An 18639-nucleotide genomic window follows, 5' to 3' on the forward strand; every position below is an offset into this window, starting at 1 on the left:
TCCCAGTCAGCGCCACCACACCGTATGTTGAAAATCTGAAGCCATCGTTCTACAAAGTCAACCAAACTTGGATTGAAAAATCTAGAAAAATGTACAAACTGAAAACCAGTTTTGGTCTGCATAGCATCAGTAACAACGCTTGAGTCAGCTTTGTGTCAAGCCGCCATTTTGATTCAACAAAGCACAGGCATTGAAAAAGGATGAAATTCAGAACTCTAAACTATGGCACCCAACATCCAGGAGCTTGCTATCCGGATCTTGGAGCCTTGTGCTGTTTTCGATCTATTCACACATCGGTCCACTACTGACATTGTAGGAAAGACTGGAGGACACGAGGAGATGAATTGTAGCAGGAGTTTATTAGAGACACGTCCTGTCACAGATAACAATATGATAACAATATGAGCAGTATAACAATATGAGCAGTATACAACAGACATCATCTTATAAACCAACGTTATGTAAATAGTTTTTTAATAAAATGTTTTACCCTGTTTCTTTGCTGGTGTGTTGTCTATATTTTTAATATTTGCATAGGGTTTGTCATTATTTTGTGCGGGATGGGTGATGGAGCCGAGCTGTCTTGCAGCCCTCATGGTGTGGAGCTCAGTTCATCTCACTATTTTCGTATTTCTCAAGAAGGGTTGTTCCTAATATTTCTATTTTAGCGAGGTCAAAAAGAGATCCAATTAGTGGCCTACTGATTTTGCTCGATTACTTTTATTTTTTTACACGATTTTTCACTATCTGCAAAGACTAAACAGAGTATTGCGACTTTGTGCTTGTTTGTAAATAGAGAATGAACCAAAGAGAATCAATTCTAAAACAGTAAATGCTTGGACAACAATCAATCAAATGGAGAGACAAGGAGGTACGACGGATTACAACGGGGGTAAAGGCCTGCGTTAACTACCCTTCTGTATCTGCAAAGAGAGAGTACTACTAAGGCAAAAGAGGGGAGGGGGGGGGGCAGCGTTCAAAGCACATCAGCGTGCATAAATACGAAAATGTTTTTATCTATCACGTACTTGACATTTTAAAGCTTTTCATATTTGCTATTAAAAAACCAATGAAATTCACAGAAAAAACCATAGGTTATAGTGGATATATAGTTAGGAATTTGCATTTACAAAACCTTGAAAATTCAATGAAAAAACCATAGGTTATAGGCCATATATAGTTAGGAATTAGCATTTACAAAACCTTATTTTACTCGCATAAAACCATTGAAATTCCATATATAGTTAGCTAACTAGAAGCGCTAACTATATATCGCGCACCCGCAATCCACTGCTGATGATGTCACATATTACATCATTCATGACATGGTCAGTGACATCACTGATGACATCACTGATGACATCTCAAATGACATCACTGATGACATCACTGATGACAACTCAAATGACATCACTGATGACATCTCAAATGACATCACTGATGACATCACTGATGACAACTCAAATGACATCACTGATGACATCTCATTTGTCATCACTGATCACATCACTCATGTGATAATACAATGAACCTCTTCAGACTCTAATATAACCTTACATACACTCAGTATAAACAGACACTCACAGACTGTCACTCATCCATGGAGTTACTCACACACCTAGTCAGTCATGCAAAGAATCAATCACACCTCCATTTCCTCAACTATACAGTTATACACATCTTACTTATTCAAACATATAATAACACATATTTACTCTCTTATATAATCCCTGATACAAGCTCACAGTGATTGATACAGCCACTCACACATTCACTGGCTCTTATGTTCAGCTATTTATATATGTCAACTCTCACATGTATTGTGTTTTACATACGTACTTACTTGCGCATGTAGCAATGAGAAATCCATTCACTCACCAACACACTCATGCACAGTCAACCGCCCATATAGCTGTTTCCACATGCACTCTTGAACTCATACTCCTAGTGAATCAACTGCTTACACATCTATGCACAGAGTCACGCACCTCCCAGCCACCCACACACACACTCAGCCTCCCATTCAAATACTTGGGCAACCAATCAATAACCCATATGGCCACTCTTATAGCTACTGATCAACACATGCAGCAGCTTACACAACAACAAACATACTGATGCACAAATTAAGACAGTTTAGTCACTAACCCATGCACTCAGTGAGACACATTTAATCACTCTTTCATACAGTCAGTCATGCACCTACTAAATTCTTCATCCAGACACTTATACATCCACTCATTCTTCAATATGTAAAACATATTTAAACTTTACAGACACATACAATCACTGGATGTTGTGATCAGTGATGTCATCAGTGATGTCATTTGAGATGTCATCAGTGATGTCATCAGTGATGTCACTGACCATGTCATGAATGATGTAATATGTGACATCATCAGCAGTGGATTGCGGGTGCGCGATATATAGTTAGCGCTTCTAGTTAGCTAACTATATATGGAATTTCAATGGTTTTATGCGAGTAAAATAAGGTTTTGTAAATGCTAATTCCTAACTATATATGGCCTATAACCTATGGTTTTTTCATTGAATTTTCAAGGTTTTGTAAATGCAAATTCCTAACTATATATCCACTATAACCTATGGTTTTTTCTGTGAATATATATATATATATATATATATATATATATATATATATATATATATATATATATATTCACTGAAAAAAACATAGGTTATAGACCATATATAGTTAGGAATTAGCATTTACAAAACCTTATTTTACTCACACAAAACCATTGAAATTTGCATATATAGTTAGTTGCACTAACTATATATCGCGCACCCGCAATCCACTGCTGATCATGTCACATATTACATCATTCATGACATGGTCAGTGACATCACTGATGACATCACTGACATCACTGATGACATCACTGATGACTTCTCAAATGAAATCACTGATGACATCACTGATGACATCTCATTTGACATTACTGATCACATCACTGATGACATCATTCATGTGATAATACGATGAACCTCTTCAGACTCTAATATAACCTTAGATACACTCAGTGTAAACAGACACTCACAGACTGTCACTCATCCATGGAGTTACTCACACACCTAGTCAGTCATGCAAAGAATCAATCACACCTCCATTTCCTCAACTATACAGTTATACACACCTTACTTATTCAAACATATACTAACACATATTTACTCTCTTATAGAATCCCTGATACAAGTTCACAATGATCCATTCAGCCACTCACACATTCACTGGCTCTTATGCACAGTTATTTATATATGTCAACTCTCACATGTACTGTGTTTTACATATGTACTTACTTTGACATGTAGCACTGAGATATCCATTCACTCACCAATACACTCATGCACACAGTCAACCACCCATACAGCTGTTTCCACATGCACTTTTGAACCCATACATCTAGTGAATCAACTGCTCACACATCTATGCACAGAGTCATACACCTCCCAAGCACCCACACACACACTCAGTCTCCCATACAAATACTTGGGCAACCAATCAATAACCCATATAGTTACTCATATAGCTACTGATCAACACATGCAGCAGTTTACAGAACAACAGACATAATGATGCACAAATTAAGACAGTTTAGTCACTAACCCATGCACTCTGTGAGACACATTTAATCACTCACTCATACAGTCAGTCATGCACCTACTAAATCCTTCATCCAGACACTTATACATCCACTCATTCTTCAATATGTAAGCCATATTTTAACTTTACAGAAACATACAGTCACTGGATGTTGTCATCAGTGATGTCATCAGTGATGTCATTTGAGATGTCATCAGTGATGTCACTGACCATGTCATGAATTATGTAATATGTGACATGATCAGCAGTGGATTGCGGGTGCGCGATACATAGTTAGTGCAACTAACTATATATGCGAATTTCAATGGTTTTGTGTGAGTAAAATAAGGTTTTGTAAATGCAAATTCCTAACTATATATGGTCTATAACCTATGGTTTTTTCAGGGAATTTTCAAGGTTTTGTAAATGCTAATTCCTAACTATATATGGTCTATAACCTATGGTTTTTTCAGTGAATTTCAATGTTTTTTTAATAGCAAATATCAAAAGCTGTAAAATGTATTCTTCTTTTAAAGGAAAAATATATTTTATATGTATTTAATATAATTTTTTTATGTATATACATTTTTTGAGGGAACAAATTTATCAACTATCATGCTGAAGAAGAGTGTGGGGGAAAAAAAACAAAGAGGAGGACTAAGAGGAAAGAACAATCAGTTCAAAAATACAATTGCTTTAAAGCATGAAGTGCTTTTCCACACATTTACATTTAAATAACCCATATTAGAACATACAAAATATCTACAGAGGAGACGGTGTATATTAAATTTTAGACTCTTCATTGGTACCGACATGTTGGTACTTTCATCACCCACACAACACAACAGCTCTATTCAGAGCTACCCTACCTCAAAGCACTCTAAAATATTATTTTACTATTTCCCTTGGTTTTCCCCTTGTTACGCTTTCCGGAACGCTACCCGGTGCGCGGACCGGGCGCTAACCGTGCGAAAATTTGAAAAAAAAGGTGTTGTTTTTTTTACATATATGGGCCTCCTCAGCCACCCTCAGAAAACCTAGGGGGTCAGGATATGTCTCCCAGGCCCCTTATACCCATTCCCAACATTGTTTATCCTCCATCTTGTGACTAAATTCGTCCGAAACACAAGATGGTGGATTCCCGTTACGCTACCGGTGAGCTACCCGGTTCGCGTACCGGGTAGCGCTTCCACCGCGAAAAATTGAAAAAAAATTATTTTATTTTTTTTACCCCGCGGGGCCCTTTAATAGCCCCCACATCAATCCTAGGGGGTCTGGAGGGGTCTACCTTGCCCCCTTTCATTCATTTCCCCCTTCGTTTATTTCCACCTCATGTCTCTTGATCCTACCGAGAGACAAGATGGCGGCCGCTCCGGACTGTTTAGAATGTTGACAGTCACCGGAGAGCCAATCCGCTTCTCCTCGCAAAGTTCCGTTACGCGTCTGGTACGCGAACCGGGGCGCTAACCGGGACGCTGTCACAGATATATATATTTTTTTGAACGTTAATTTCTCAAAATCCACTGGAGCACATATCTTGAGACCTAGCAAAGGCACATCGGGCAAACAGTCTCTACAATTTTGCCAAGTTTCATAGAAATCCATTCAGCCGTTCGAGCTAAAAGTGAGTCCAACTGCCCTATGGAAAACTCAATGTTAAGAACACGTTTTGGGACCCCCCCTTTTTTCTCGGCCCCCTCTTGACGAAACCCCCCAAACTTTCAGGGGACGCTCAGAAACAAAATGTGCCATTTTCCTGAAAATTTCAGCCAATTCCGTCCATCAACGCCAAAGTTATTCAACATAGAATTTTCAGAAATCCCTATTCAAAAAAATCCTAACTATATACACCTACTGGCGACCGCCAGTAGGTAATATATAACACTGCTGATTTCATAGTAGGACCCAATATTGCTGTGATGCACAAATCACACAAAAAAGGAAAGCACTGCTAAATCTATGGCCTAACATATATTGATATGGATGTTAAAACCAAATAAAGTTGGCATCTTTCTAATCTATGTAAGTCTAGTGTTTGAAACTGAAATTAAATGCTTACAATTGTTATCGGTAAGATAACTAAACACAGGCAAAGAAAGTCATTTCCCCAGGGTCACACAGTTGAGTAAGTGGTGAAGCTCAAAATGCAAGTCTGGATGTCTAGTTCTGCAGACAGCAAAACAAGCGACAAACCAGTCTGTGCCTTTGGTGTTTCGAGCTATAGCCGCAGGAGAGTGTATTTGATATCTCACATGAGTGCAACAAACCAATTTGCAAATTGGCAGCAGTAAAGAATTGTTAATTTGAGTGCCTGCATATGCAACAGCCAACCTTCTTAAAATAAACACTTCTTTAGCTTGCCCAATGCAGGTCTCGTATTGTACAAGAGTGAGGTTTGGAGAACCATGTTGGGGCTGTTGAATTTCTACTTGCAGTAAATGTTCATGCTTTGTGTGATCCTGCATTGACCCTTTCCCTTGCAGTGGCCTGTGGGCCACCTTTGCGGGGAGTTCTGATGAACTGCTTGGCTTCAGGCCACCGTGACCCCCTCCCCTCACGCACACACATGATTGCTCATGTTGCCAAGGGAGCGTTGCATGTTTTCCGCCGCCTCCTGCGCAGGGCCTGATGGGTCACAGTGTGACCGGACTTCAGTTCAGACCCTTAGTCAGCCGGGAACATCAGGCGATGTCCCAGAAACGTGCTCTGTGTGGGAGGCAGGCAGAGACCACTTATCATGCCACAATCAACGTCAGAGTGGCGATGTGCCTGCTTCTTCTATGCCGCCAGCTTGCATCCCAGTCACTCTCTGTGCGTAGCTGCCGGGCTCCACAATCGCCTGCCTAGTGTCCCATGGACAGAGGCACAGACCACAACCAACTTCCGGGAGAAACCACACAACTAGCTGGAAGCACTTGAATGCATTTATCTGGACTCCTTTAAAGGCAGGTGGAGAGTCAAACTACCACATTTGTTGCACCCGCAAACACAGCCCAGGTTCGCTTGATGAACTCCATAGAGCAAGACTCGCAGTAAATGTTCATGCTTTATGTGTTCCTGCATTCTTTCATAATAAGCCACAAAAGTTGCAGTTCATTATCGTTTTTTTCTCTCAACCATGCCACTATTTTACTATTATGGGAAAAAACATTTCGGGTAAAGATTACCTTTAATGGTTTGTTTACATGTCAAGGACTAGTAATGTGCATTTTGGATTGCTGATATTAGTTCTAAAGAGGGAACTGGCAATCATATGGATTGTACATCATAGAGGTGACGTGAATGAACGTAGGTGCTTGCATTTAAATATATTTTTTATACCATCACTTATGTTGTACTATATTTGTCCCAGGACAATGTACTGCATAGCTAAACACTTATAAGCCCAAAAGGTGAGACCTATTGGCTATGCCAATGCTTGTTATAAAACCTGTGTGGTGCCCATCTGTAGTGTTGTCACATGATTACTATATTTGGTAACAAATGCTAAACACACTGCCTCTAAGATGAGCCTGTCTGCTCGTACCAAGCTACCAAGGGAGTGAGCAGGGGTTATCTAGTAATGGCTGCCAGATTCATCAAAGACCCGTTTTGTGAGTCTGTAATAGCGATTCATAAGGAATCGCTATTACAGACTCGCAAAACGGGATTCATGTAGGAATCGCAAAATAAATTGCGATTCCTACACATTCCTTATTTGCGATTAGCAAATTGCTAATCGCAAATAAGGAATAACTCCCCATTCATTCCTATGGGCCTAGGAATGAATGGGGAGTTATTCCTTATTTGCGATTAGCAATTTGCTAATCGCAAATAAGGATGCGATTTCAAGGGTGCTAGGGGTGTCCAAAGGACACCCTGTAGCACCCCATAAAGGTAATCTACATTGGTGTTGCGCACACACATGTCCAAAGGACATGTGTGTGTGCAACATGCAACTTAGAAAAATGGATTTAAAAGCATTTTTCTAAGTTTTCGCTGTTTACCACGAGGTTTGACCTCGCGGTAAATAGCGGCCCGAAATTGCAATTTCGCAATTTAAAAATGATTAATGAATTGCATTTAAGGAATCTCAAATAGAGATTCCTTAAATGTAATTCCTCGCAAATTAGCGAATTCGATATTACCGATTTTTGCATTCGGGATGATGAATCCAAAATGCAAAAATTGCGCTCGCAAAGGGCCAGATTCTCAGAATCTGGCCCTTTGCGAGCGCAATTAAGCTTCATGAATCTGGCCGGTAATCCCCTTTCCCTGACTTAGAAGCAAGGATCCCTATCTGGTCAAAAGTGTATACCATTGGCAACGGGAGACCCCCAGTTCTAACACTACTGATATCAGGTGCTAAAGTTGTTGTACTGACTCCTTAAAACTTGGTAAAATTGGCTTACACCCAACTGGCACATTTCACTTACTTGTAGGAACCTTGTAAAGCGGTACTACATGTACCCAGGGCCTTTATATGGAATTCTACTAGTGGGCATGTAGCACTAATTGTGCCACCTACTTAAGCAACCTTTTCAAACATCTCAGGCCTGCCATTGCAGCCTGTGTGTGCAGCTTAAACTGTTATTAGGACCTGGGAAAATAAACCTTTTGCCAGGCCCAAACCTTCCTTTTTATTAATACATATAATCAACCCCTAATGTATGCACTAAACAGTCCATAGGGCAGGTTGCAGTCCACTTAAAAAGTAAAGCATAAACTTTTAAGTTTTACATGTCCTTGTAGTAAACAACCCTTTTTTTCACTACTGCAAGGTGTGCCTCTATCCTCGGATAACATTGGGTTACCTTATTACATTTATTAAGAAGGTTGACTTTCGTGTATAAAGAACTGTAATTTAAAACCTTCTTTAAAGGTAAAATCAGATTTTAAGTCACAATTCTGAAAATGGCACTTTCAGAATGTTGGCATGTTCTTGTCCCAATCATTTGGTGCGTGCAACCTGTATCCTGGGTCACATGACAAAGTGTAGCTGGTATGAGCAGCTGGCAGTTAGTCTTTGTGTATTCCACCTAGACAGTGAGACATGGGGAATAGGTGTTGGCAGGACGAGTAATCTCTGTCAGGATGAGATGGAGGAGCTGACACCTACCACATTGCGCATAACAAAAACTGTGCCTTCGCACACTCACAAAGGGTTTCACACTAGTTCTTTATGCCCCCAGACAATCTGGGGCCAAGCACAGGCAGTAAGGAAACTTCAAACACCCCTGGTGATGGAAACCTCTAGAAACTTGGCCTACTCAGAGTTCGTACCAAGAATAAATATTTGACCCTCAGACACAAATTTTGACTAAACTCCTCTACCTGTGGATGCTACTGAAGAAGGACACCTGGCTGTGCTGCATTTTGAGGCCCAACCTCATTGCTGAGAATAAAGACAAGATCTGCTCCCTTCATCCCAGGCGGACGTGACCTCCTGTTAGAGCTACAGGTACCTAACAAGCTCCAGAGGAATCCCTGCAAATTCCTGGCTGTACCTGCTGCACTGGACCTACCTAAGGCCTGCTCTGCTGTAGTGAGGTCCTTATCCAAAGAGTTGCCTCCTAGGTTCTGTACCCTTGGTGTGGCATTAGTTAATTTCCAACCTGAAGAAAAGGCGAAATCCTGAAGTTGTGGCTCTTCGTGACCACAAATAGATCTGTTTACGTCAAGAACTTAACACAGAGTTCATTGGAGTATGCTTTTAGAACAACCAGGGGATTGCCAGTTTGCCTCAGGAGAGAGCCCAGAATTTGTAGTCAGGGCGGACCATACAGTCACAAAATCTTATTTAAACAAACAGTTCTGTATGGGGGTCCCACAGTCTGGCAGATCTGATATTCCAGATTGGGTGCTGGACGAAGAACTTCCTCCCACAACTTGTGTCTGGCTCCTCATATTTTTGAACAATTATGCCAAAGGTTTGGTACTCCTCAGCTAGACATTTTCCTTTATTTCTGTCCTGTTTTCAGAAACCAGGGTGTTGGAGGATAGATGTGTTGATGTGTCCATGGACTCCGGTTCTGTTGTATGCCTTTGCTCCTTTTACCTGATCTTTATGCTGCTCATCAGATTAAGGATTGGGGACGCGTCCCTTGTCCTAGTAGCCCCTTGTTGGCCAAGGATAGGCTGGTTCCCCTTGTTAAGACTAATGGCAAGTGCTCCGGAGTGGGTTATCCCGCTGGATCCGAGTCCCCTTCATTCACCCCTTCTGCCACTGGACACCTACAGTCCTGTGGTTCTCGCAGTTCAGCAGTCTAGGGAGCTTTCCAACAGAAAAATCATATGATCATCATTGGTCATCCTTCTCTAGGTGGTGTGACGAAAGATCTTTAAATCGCTCAGACTGTGAATCTTGAAGGGTCCTTTATTTCTTGCAGGATCATTTTGACAAAGGTTTAGTGATTGCTACTTTGAAAGTTCAGTGGGCGGCTATAAGGGCAGTCGGAGCTTCTTGTGATGTTTCTGTAATGGATTCTGTAGGTGCAAGATTGTTAAAAGGGTTCCACTTCTCCTCTCTGGAATCTTCTATTAGTCCTTAGTATGCTACAGATTCCTCCATTGGAGCCACTGGAGGAGGTAGAGTTGAAGCATTTGTCTTTCAAAGTATATTTGTTGTTGGCTACCACATCCGCCTGTAGACTTAGGGGTCTGGGTTCATTGTCCATCAGATCCCGCTCATTTGAGAATAATTTCTGACAGATCAGTTTTTAATAAAGTTCTGACTCCCTTTCATCAGGATCAGGAGATAATTTTACCTTTTCTCCAGCCCCTCTGAGTGCCAAGAAAGAAGCCTTACATTTTCTAGATGTGTTAAGAGATGTGAAAATGTACTTGTCTAGATCTAAAGGCTATAGACCATGTCAGAACTTGTTTGTGAACTTTGCTGCTTTGCCTCATGAACAAAAGACATCTAGGGAGACTTTGGGAATATGTATATAGTCTCTCTTTTCTATGACTTAAGTTGCTAATGGAATACAGGGCAGACCCACTACATCCTGTATGGCTGCATTCTGGGCTGAGGTGGGTGGGGCTTCTGTCTTGGCTATATGCAGAGCTGCAACCTGCGCTGTAGATCTACTTTCATTTCTCATTAGCGGCTGGATGTGCTGAATACTGAATCTATGAATTAGGTCCTAGGTTGCTATTCATTAAAGGATTGCATCTCCTGAATTAGCATTTCATTTTTTCATGTTAGCATTAATTGAGACTACTTGATAGGTATCAGGAAATCAGGTTGTTCTGATTTTTCTGGCATATCCTCAATTAAGTAGTGGTCCAAGAAAAGCGGGGTTGAGAAGGTAATGATTCAGTTACTTACCTGTAATCTTAATTACTCCACATACCCTTCTTCTTGTACCAATACTTTTGGCCATGCCCCCCTATTCCCCTTCACCAGTGGAATCCCTTTGCATAGAGTGAGAAAGCACAGGAAGTGTTGTGGGATCTGTCTCCTGTTATTGTCACTGTAGTAGGAGGGGCATGAAGAGAGGGAAGAGTACTTTACTTGATGTCCTTGTGATTGGCTTCAGCTAGGTCACATGATGCCGAAGGAGGTTAAAACACCTCAAAGTGTAAGCAGTAGGAGGAAAAGAAGGGCTTTTGGAGTAATGAAGATTGCCGGTAAGTAATTGAAGCATTTCTAGCTGTATACACATACAACCAAGCAGAACTTCCTTGACCGAATACTTGGTTAACAAAATATCCATTATGTTCTATTTCATTGCATTCAAACAAAACCTTTCTAATGTCTGATGCTTGCAACTCTTAAAACCAAGTCTCTGGTCAAAATAAAATTGCACCATATATCTTCAGGTATGTGTGTGGGGAATTTTGTTTCTTCCCAAGTGGTAACCTTTGGAAGGAAACGCAATGTCGGTGGTGGGTGGTCAAATAACAACACAAGCTTAGCAACAGGAAGTACATATAAATACTTAGGGGTCCATTTTGACTCTAGGGGTAATTTCACCAAACAGCGCAACGAGATCGCAGTAAAAGCAACGACCTTACAGGTGACCCTATCAAAGCTCTCAAAAAAGCTGTCTGGTCCAACTTTATCATTCTTATTGGAAGTTTTGAGAGCAAAAATCGGGCCCACCCGGGCGTACTGCATTGAGATATTCAGGGGTAAACTAAATACCACCTTAAATCAACTTGTGACCAAAATCTATAAAAAAGTCCTCCATTTGCCTAAATCTGCCTCCGCTGCCCAGATCAGGCTAGAATTGGGCTTACTAAACTATGAGGCCTCCAACATCGGCACATACTTAAATTTCTGTCACAAACTCAGATAAGCAGATATAGGCACCTTAGAGTCTTTAGTTTGGTTAGAGATCAGTCAGAAAAACCCAGGGGGCTTATACGGCCGCCTTTTTACAGATTCTATTTGCGAAATATCGGCGGGTGACCTATGGGCCCTTAACGCCAGCACAACAGCATTTAAAACCTGTATTAAAAAAGGGGTCAGAATGAGCTCCTTTATTATCGATAAAGCTCATTTTTCCAAATGCAGTCATGCATGGTCAGTTATGAATTCCTATGAGCGGATATACCCCACTACCTCTCTCTCTTGTACTTATTCACTGTATCTAAAACACAGTTTTTTGGCCATTAGAAAGGGGGACTGGCGATTCTTAAAAGATCTGCCCCCTTGGCGGCGTACCACGGAAGACTTAACGTACAGAGGGTGCAGTAAGACAGCTGAAACATTGGAGCACGTGGTCTGCTTATGCCCCGCCCTCATATCCCAACGCAAACTTAAAGTAGAGTGGAATAGGCTGGGTGTTCGGACTTGCAGACAGGCAATTATTACATCTTCGAGCCCAGAAAATATAGTTTTAAACATAGCCTTCACAAACTACATACGGGACGCATACCGTATCTTCACGCTAACGCCGGAAGGACTAGTAAATCCCTCCCTCCCCTATCTAACTGTCTAATTTAAAGCGTATTTTACTTTTAAGTTTTAAAATTGTTTATAATCGATCGCATTTTATTATAATTGTTGTTACTGACTAGTGTTCTATTTTAATTCGACTGCATTTTATCATAACTAGTAGTAATTGCTTGAATATGGACTGTTTTTTACAAGTTGAATGTCATTAACTGTCAGCACATCAAACCCCTTTTGTCCTAATGTTATGCGTTTTTGTCGCTTGGCATACAGAAAATTGAACAACACGATTCGGACGACTCTCATTGATCAACTGTTGTTAAAACATGCTCCTTATTTCATTTAATAATGTGTTGATTGTGGGAATTACTGTGAAGTGCTTTTAAGGATATCTTTTTTTTTATATCCAAATAAAGATTATTATTATTTATTTATTTGTTTCTTCTTACTGGTTGGCACTGCGACTTTCCTCAAGAATATTTGACACCCTCAACCCTCCGTTGAGAGTAGCAGATGGCAAGAGGCTAACGGCAGTGCCTTGTCGAAAGTGTGACTAAAGGGAGGTGTTCCCATTACTATAGCAGTTTTGGAGCAAACAGATGAAACTTGGGATATTCCTAAAGAAAATCGAAGTGCGAACGAGTAAGGAGAAACCGTAAACCCCACACAACATACCTGAAGATGTAAGGTACTGTATGTAGGGGAGGGCAAAGATAGCCTCTACAAGAGGGATCCTAATTCTGAGGAAGGCCTGCCAACCCCTTGCAGCTTAGAGAAGGCCGAATCATGTAGAAATAATACATTATTAGGGGGCGCAGATACTAAAATCCTGAAAACCCCTGCTTTAACCAGTTTTAATCCTGCCTGGGGAACTTCAAAATAAAAATGAGGTGAACGATCCCCGAGGTAGTTTTAGATTTTTTCTGTGTTGAGAGGATCCTGATTCCAGATGGGACAGAGGGATTGACTAAAATTTCGTTGACTAGTTTGAAAAAAAGGTTTTTACGCTCCATCCTAGGCGTAGACTTTATCAGGATGTTGATGCACGTCCTATGATGAAGTATGACACTATTTAGTAGGGCAGTATTTAAACAAAGCGGTATTTCCCATTGCTAACTGACATGCAGCTCCCAGGAACAGAATAGTCCATCTGAATATCCCTTCCCTTCTTTTGTGTGTCTTTATATCAAAGAAGGGAGGCTGAAGGGAAGGGTTGTGGCTCTCATCCTCTCCCTGTGTGTGTTGATGATTGTCGGGTCCCATCTGAATATACTGTGGAGCATGCAAGGTGTCTGGAAGCAGGAGGAGGCAACTGTGTTGACTTGCCACTTCATGGTCCGCTGGCTGTCTTGGATGATGCAGAGGTTGCGAGCATGGTGGGTCGATGTGGGTCCGAGTACTGCAGGCCAGCAGCTTCGGTCCCATGTGGAGGTGTTCCTCTGAAGATCAGTACTTCAGTTTTCTCGGAGTTGAGTTGGAGACCTTTGTCTCTCATCCATTTGGCTACATTGGTCGTGGCGTTGCTGAGTTTAGTTTCAGTGTTGGAGGGGTCTTCAGAAAAGGGGGCGGATCAGTTAAAAGCCTGCGAGGGAGAATCTGTTGAGTCTCAGGGATCTGACAATGTCTGCGAAGAGGATCATGTAGATATTGAACGGATGTATGACGGTACAACGCGTGGTATTACCACGTGTACCGTTACAATGCGTCTTTTACAACGCAAGTCGTTACCACGACTTGCGCTGTAGGGGTGCGGACTTAGGAATAGTTAAATTTACTATTCCAACACCAGCCTACGTACAGTAAGGAAGGTGTTGGAATAGTAAATCTACTATTCCTTATCCTGGAGCGCCCTCCAGCGCAAGTCGTGGTTACGACTTGCGTTGTAAAAGACATGTTGTACTGGTACTGCGGGGTAACATCCGCGTTTTAAAGGATGTTCCCCTATTGAACAGGGTGGCATTGAGTGATGGTTCTTGTGGTACTCCGCATATGATGTCTTTGGGTGCGGAGGTGGGGGGAGGCAGTCGAATGCTCTGTGTGCATCCAGTAAGGAAGAAGGCAATCCACTTGAGGGCATCTTGCTGTATGCATATGCGGTAGAGTCTGTTGATGAGTGTTATGGAAGACTGTGTTGAGCACCGCGGTGAGGTCAAGGAGGATCATGGCCACAGTTTCTCCGTGGTTCAGGAGTGTTCTGATATTGTCTAAGGTGGCAATTAGTGCAGTCTCTGTGCTGTAGTTGGCACAGAATCCTGATTGAGAGGCATCCAGTAGATGGTTCAGTTCCAGGAATTTGGAGAGATGCTGGTTGATGGTTTGCTTGAGTACTTTGGCCGGCAGGGGAGCAAGGAGATCAGGAGATAATTTTTGAGATTGTTGGGGTCAGTGGAGGAGTCCTTTAGGTGGGGTCTGACATCTGTGTGTTTCCATTGTCCAGAAAGGTTGCTGTAGGATGCTGGTGAGTTGTGTGCTGATAGGGTTTGCTGCAAGGTTGAAGAGGTGGTGGGGGCTTGCAGAATAGAGGCACAAGGTAATGATGGTACCTTCATTACTTGAACATGACATATTTGAAAAAAAAGAGACAAGAGGCATTTAGCAAAACAGGAGAAGTTTGTTTAATTTAACATTGCGGCTGGAAGAACAGTTACAGGCATAGGGTCTGAAGACTGTCTGAACTACAGACAATCTGAAATGTGTTTTCATACAATTCACTGAAAGCATTGTGAACCGCTATATCTGGAGTCTTAAATTAATGTATTTGATAGGGAATCTAGGTGGGCCTCGACCTTGAGTAGACCCAATGCGGCCAGTAGGTAAAATGTCCAGTTGCCCAGAATGGGGAGAGTGTGATCACTGTGCATACTGTTTGTGCTGTGTCCTGAATGACTGTATGTTCCTAACTTTATGTGGCATCTGACTTTATGGTGTTTTAAGAGCCTGCATACCCCTCCTGCCATGTGTTCTTTACTTGGGTCAATCTCCCTGGTCCATTGTGTTGTCGCTGCACCTATCTGTGGGATTGATATGGGATTTTCTGTAAGTGCATTTGTCCACAGATTAAGTGCCACCTCGCCTGTAACCTATCAATCAGTGATAACAGGCATATTCGTTTATAAAGATGCAATTTCTTTTTTTATCCATAAATGTATCATTCTTCATATTGCCATTGAGTTTCTCAATATTAACATCTCTACACAGCTGTCCCCCTTCTGAACATTCCTTAGAGTGGGAACAGGTTCTCTGTAGAGTCTTCCACTGATTTTTGGAGCTGTGTCTGGAGTAAATCAACAGCTCTAAAACTTGATGAACTTGGAATCTTCCTTTAACCTTTGCTTGAAACTGCGACCTACCTGAGTGACCTCAATAGAGAATAATGCATGGGACAAGACCAGTAAGAAAAATGATTAATGTATTTACTTTTATCTGATTATCAAACTGAGGAGTAGAAGAGAGCATGTGCTGTGATGCCTGCATTAATGTCACCCAGCACGTGTTGTACTGTTGAGTGGTAATGTCATGAGATGAGAATACAACTTTCTTGGACCTGGCTTTTAAATTCAGTAAAAATGTGTTTAAAAAAGAGTTAATTTTTAAGACCTCTTTACCAGAAAAGGTGGGTAGTTACTTGCAAACCTTTAGTGATTCCTACAATAGTATAGCCCACAACTGTGTTTTAGTTGGAAAACCTTGGTCGGTATCCTTCTCACTAGAGCCAAGAAGCCCAGGGAACTTTGAGACCACCAGTGATGTCCGATATTAGAGGTTCTAGGCTGACTCTCTCCCTGGGTCTCTGAGTAAGGGACAGAAGCTCTAAATCCTGGCCCAGCCCTATCCTGTAGAGTCCCGTTCCCTACACTTCTCAAACCCCTTGTTTTGTCTCCTCTCTTACAGTGACTTTATCCTCCAGAGTGTTTCTTCTGCTCTGTGCTGTTTGTGGACTTTCACTGCTGCTGGTGGTTACTTTGGCTGCACTGACTGGTAAGTCTCCTACTCTGCCAAAGTGCATGACTTTGGAGATTGCTCTTAAAGTCTGTGTTAGGTGTTAGAGGTGTCAGGTGTGTCAGAATAAAAAACTCAGAGACAATGCCAGAGCTGTCAGGTCCTGCTTCACACACGTAGAGCCAGTACCAGAGGTGTCATGTGATGTCACTCACACATGTAGAGCCAGTGCCAGAGGTGTTGGGTGCTGCCACACACACATGTAGAGCCAGTGCCAGAGGTGTCAGGTGCTGTCACACATGTAGAGCCAGTGCCAGAGGTGTCGGGTGCTGTCACACACCCATGTAGAGCCAGTGCCCAGAGGTGTTGGGTGCTAGCAATCACACATACACACTCATAAAACCAATGCCAGAGGTGTCTGGTTCTGTCACACATATGAGCAGAGCCAGTGCCAGAGGTGTCAAGTGATGTCATACATGTAGACTCAGTGCTAGAGGTGTCAGATGTTGTCACAAACATATGTAGTATCTACGTACATAGCCCCACGGAGGAGGACCGTGAGTGAGAGAGCCCACACCAGTCTCTGGTCCAGCCGTCGGGTCCAGGCCTAGGGCTGGTGGGTCAGTGCCAGGATGTCATACCTGACCTGACAGGAGGGAGAGTGGACAAAGGGTGCCAAGCACCTGGGGCTACTGCCCCCTTCTCTCTGACTCCACAGAGGTTTGAGAGCCCTGAGAGGCTTAAGGCCTGGGTCTCATCCCTGACTACTGTCAGTGGCCACGGTGACTTGCTGTCTGTATGTTGGGACACTTGGGACACACATGTGAGCAAGTTAAAGTTAGATGCTGCACAGGTGAAGAGAAGTGTCCCCCATGGATTAGCTTGGTGGACCCTGGGAGTATGGACAGAGGATTTGAAATTGGTTCAGATTGACGTGTTAAATATTAGATTACGATGTGAACATTACCAGCGCCATCTTGTCCCACTTAGGCCTTTGCGAGCGCGTAAGTGGCAGCCATTTTAGACACTGTGGCCAGTTTGTAACATTGCCGATTGCCTGCACTTCTCCCCGACCTCGTAATCACACAATCTCCCCTGTTTTGGAAAAGCCACATGAAAATGCAGTGTAATTAAACAAAATCTAGTCATTAAAAATCGCGAATGAGCCTGAGTCGTAAAAGACAAGTAAAACTGTTGTTGTTTCAAAGATACATATGCCACTGTGTTACTTTCCTGACTAGACAACTTAAAACAGTATGATATGCAGTCTTAATGACCGTCTTCATATTCGATTGAATGGACTCCGTGTTTTCATAAACATTTGTTAGGCCTATCTTATAGAAAGTTTCATTGACATAGTAAAACCTCTATCACTCATTATAAGTCTGACCCTATCTAGTCCCCAGCCCTCCTTGCACTCAGTACTAATGCTGGTCAAAATACATATGTTTTTTACTCTGCTGTATGGAGATGTAAATTCCAATGAAACTTCACTAACGTTTTTACCACATTTGATGGAAGAAAAATGACTGACTAACAACAAAATATGTGGTTGGACAGTTTGTGTGGTAACTCTTACTGAAGAATAAAGATGCTAGCACTGGGGTCATCGGGTGAGATGTTTTATTCAAAAGAATACAACGGCAACAGAAGCATCAAGAAGGATCATCCAACCCCAACTCTGTCCTTCCAATTATCCACCCTTATCTGACCATTTCAGAACTCCATGAACCATGTGTGATAAGAGTTCTGGAATGCTCAGTCGTGCGCTGAGTATAAGACAACTCCATATTTCCAAACAACAGAAAACAACCCTATGCAAAATGATAATTAGTGAAAACATGTAAAGTAAAACGTAACAATAAACTGAAACTATTCTAGAACTAATATAAAATAAATATTAAGTGTTCAACATACAGTACGACTACATAAATATAAAAATGCTTAACCTCTACCGCGTTTTCCCGCTGTGCGCTGGAATTTCAAAAATGCGAGGTTTGTGACAAAGCCAGCTCATCATCCGCGTAGCGCAGGTAACGCCCATGACGAGCTGGCTTTGTCATCAGCGCTGAAGGGGTTAAAGAAAAAACAAAATCCTTAAACCCAAAGAAAAACAAAGACTTCTCCACTGACCACATCTTCTTCCAGATGTATACTCTAGGATAAAACAACATCTGTATAACTTGAAGGAAGATTAGGACTTCTCCACACATTGTAT

The 18639-nt window shown here is 41.9% G+C and overlaps 1 pseudogene; it reads left to right on the forward strand.

Annotated features, from left to right (window-relative positions):
* LOC147725131 (uncharacterized) overlaps window positions 1-18639 on the forward strand; it is a 290467-nt pseudogene that overhangs the window by 122324 nt on the left and 149504 nt on the right.

This window comes from Lissotriton vulgaris, chromosome 4_1 (assembly GCF_964263255.1).
Source record: "Lissotriton vulgaris chromosome 4_1, aLisVul1.2, whole genome shotgun sequence".
NCBI classification, from domain to species: domain Eukaryota; kingdom Metazoa; phylum Chordata; class Amphibia; order Caudata; family Salamandridae; genus Lissotriton; species Lissotriton vulgaris.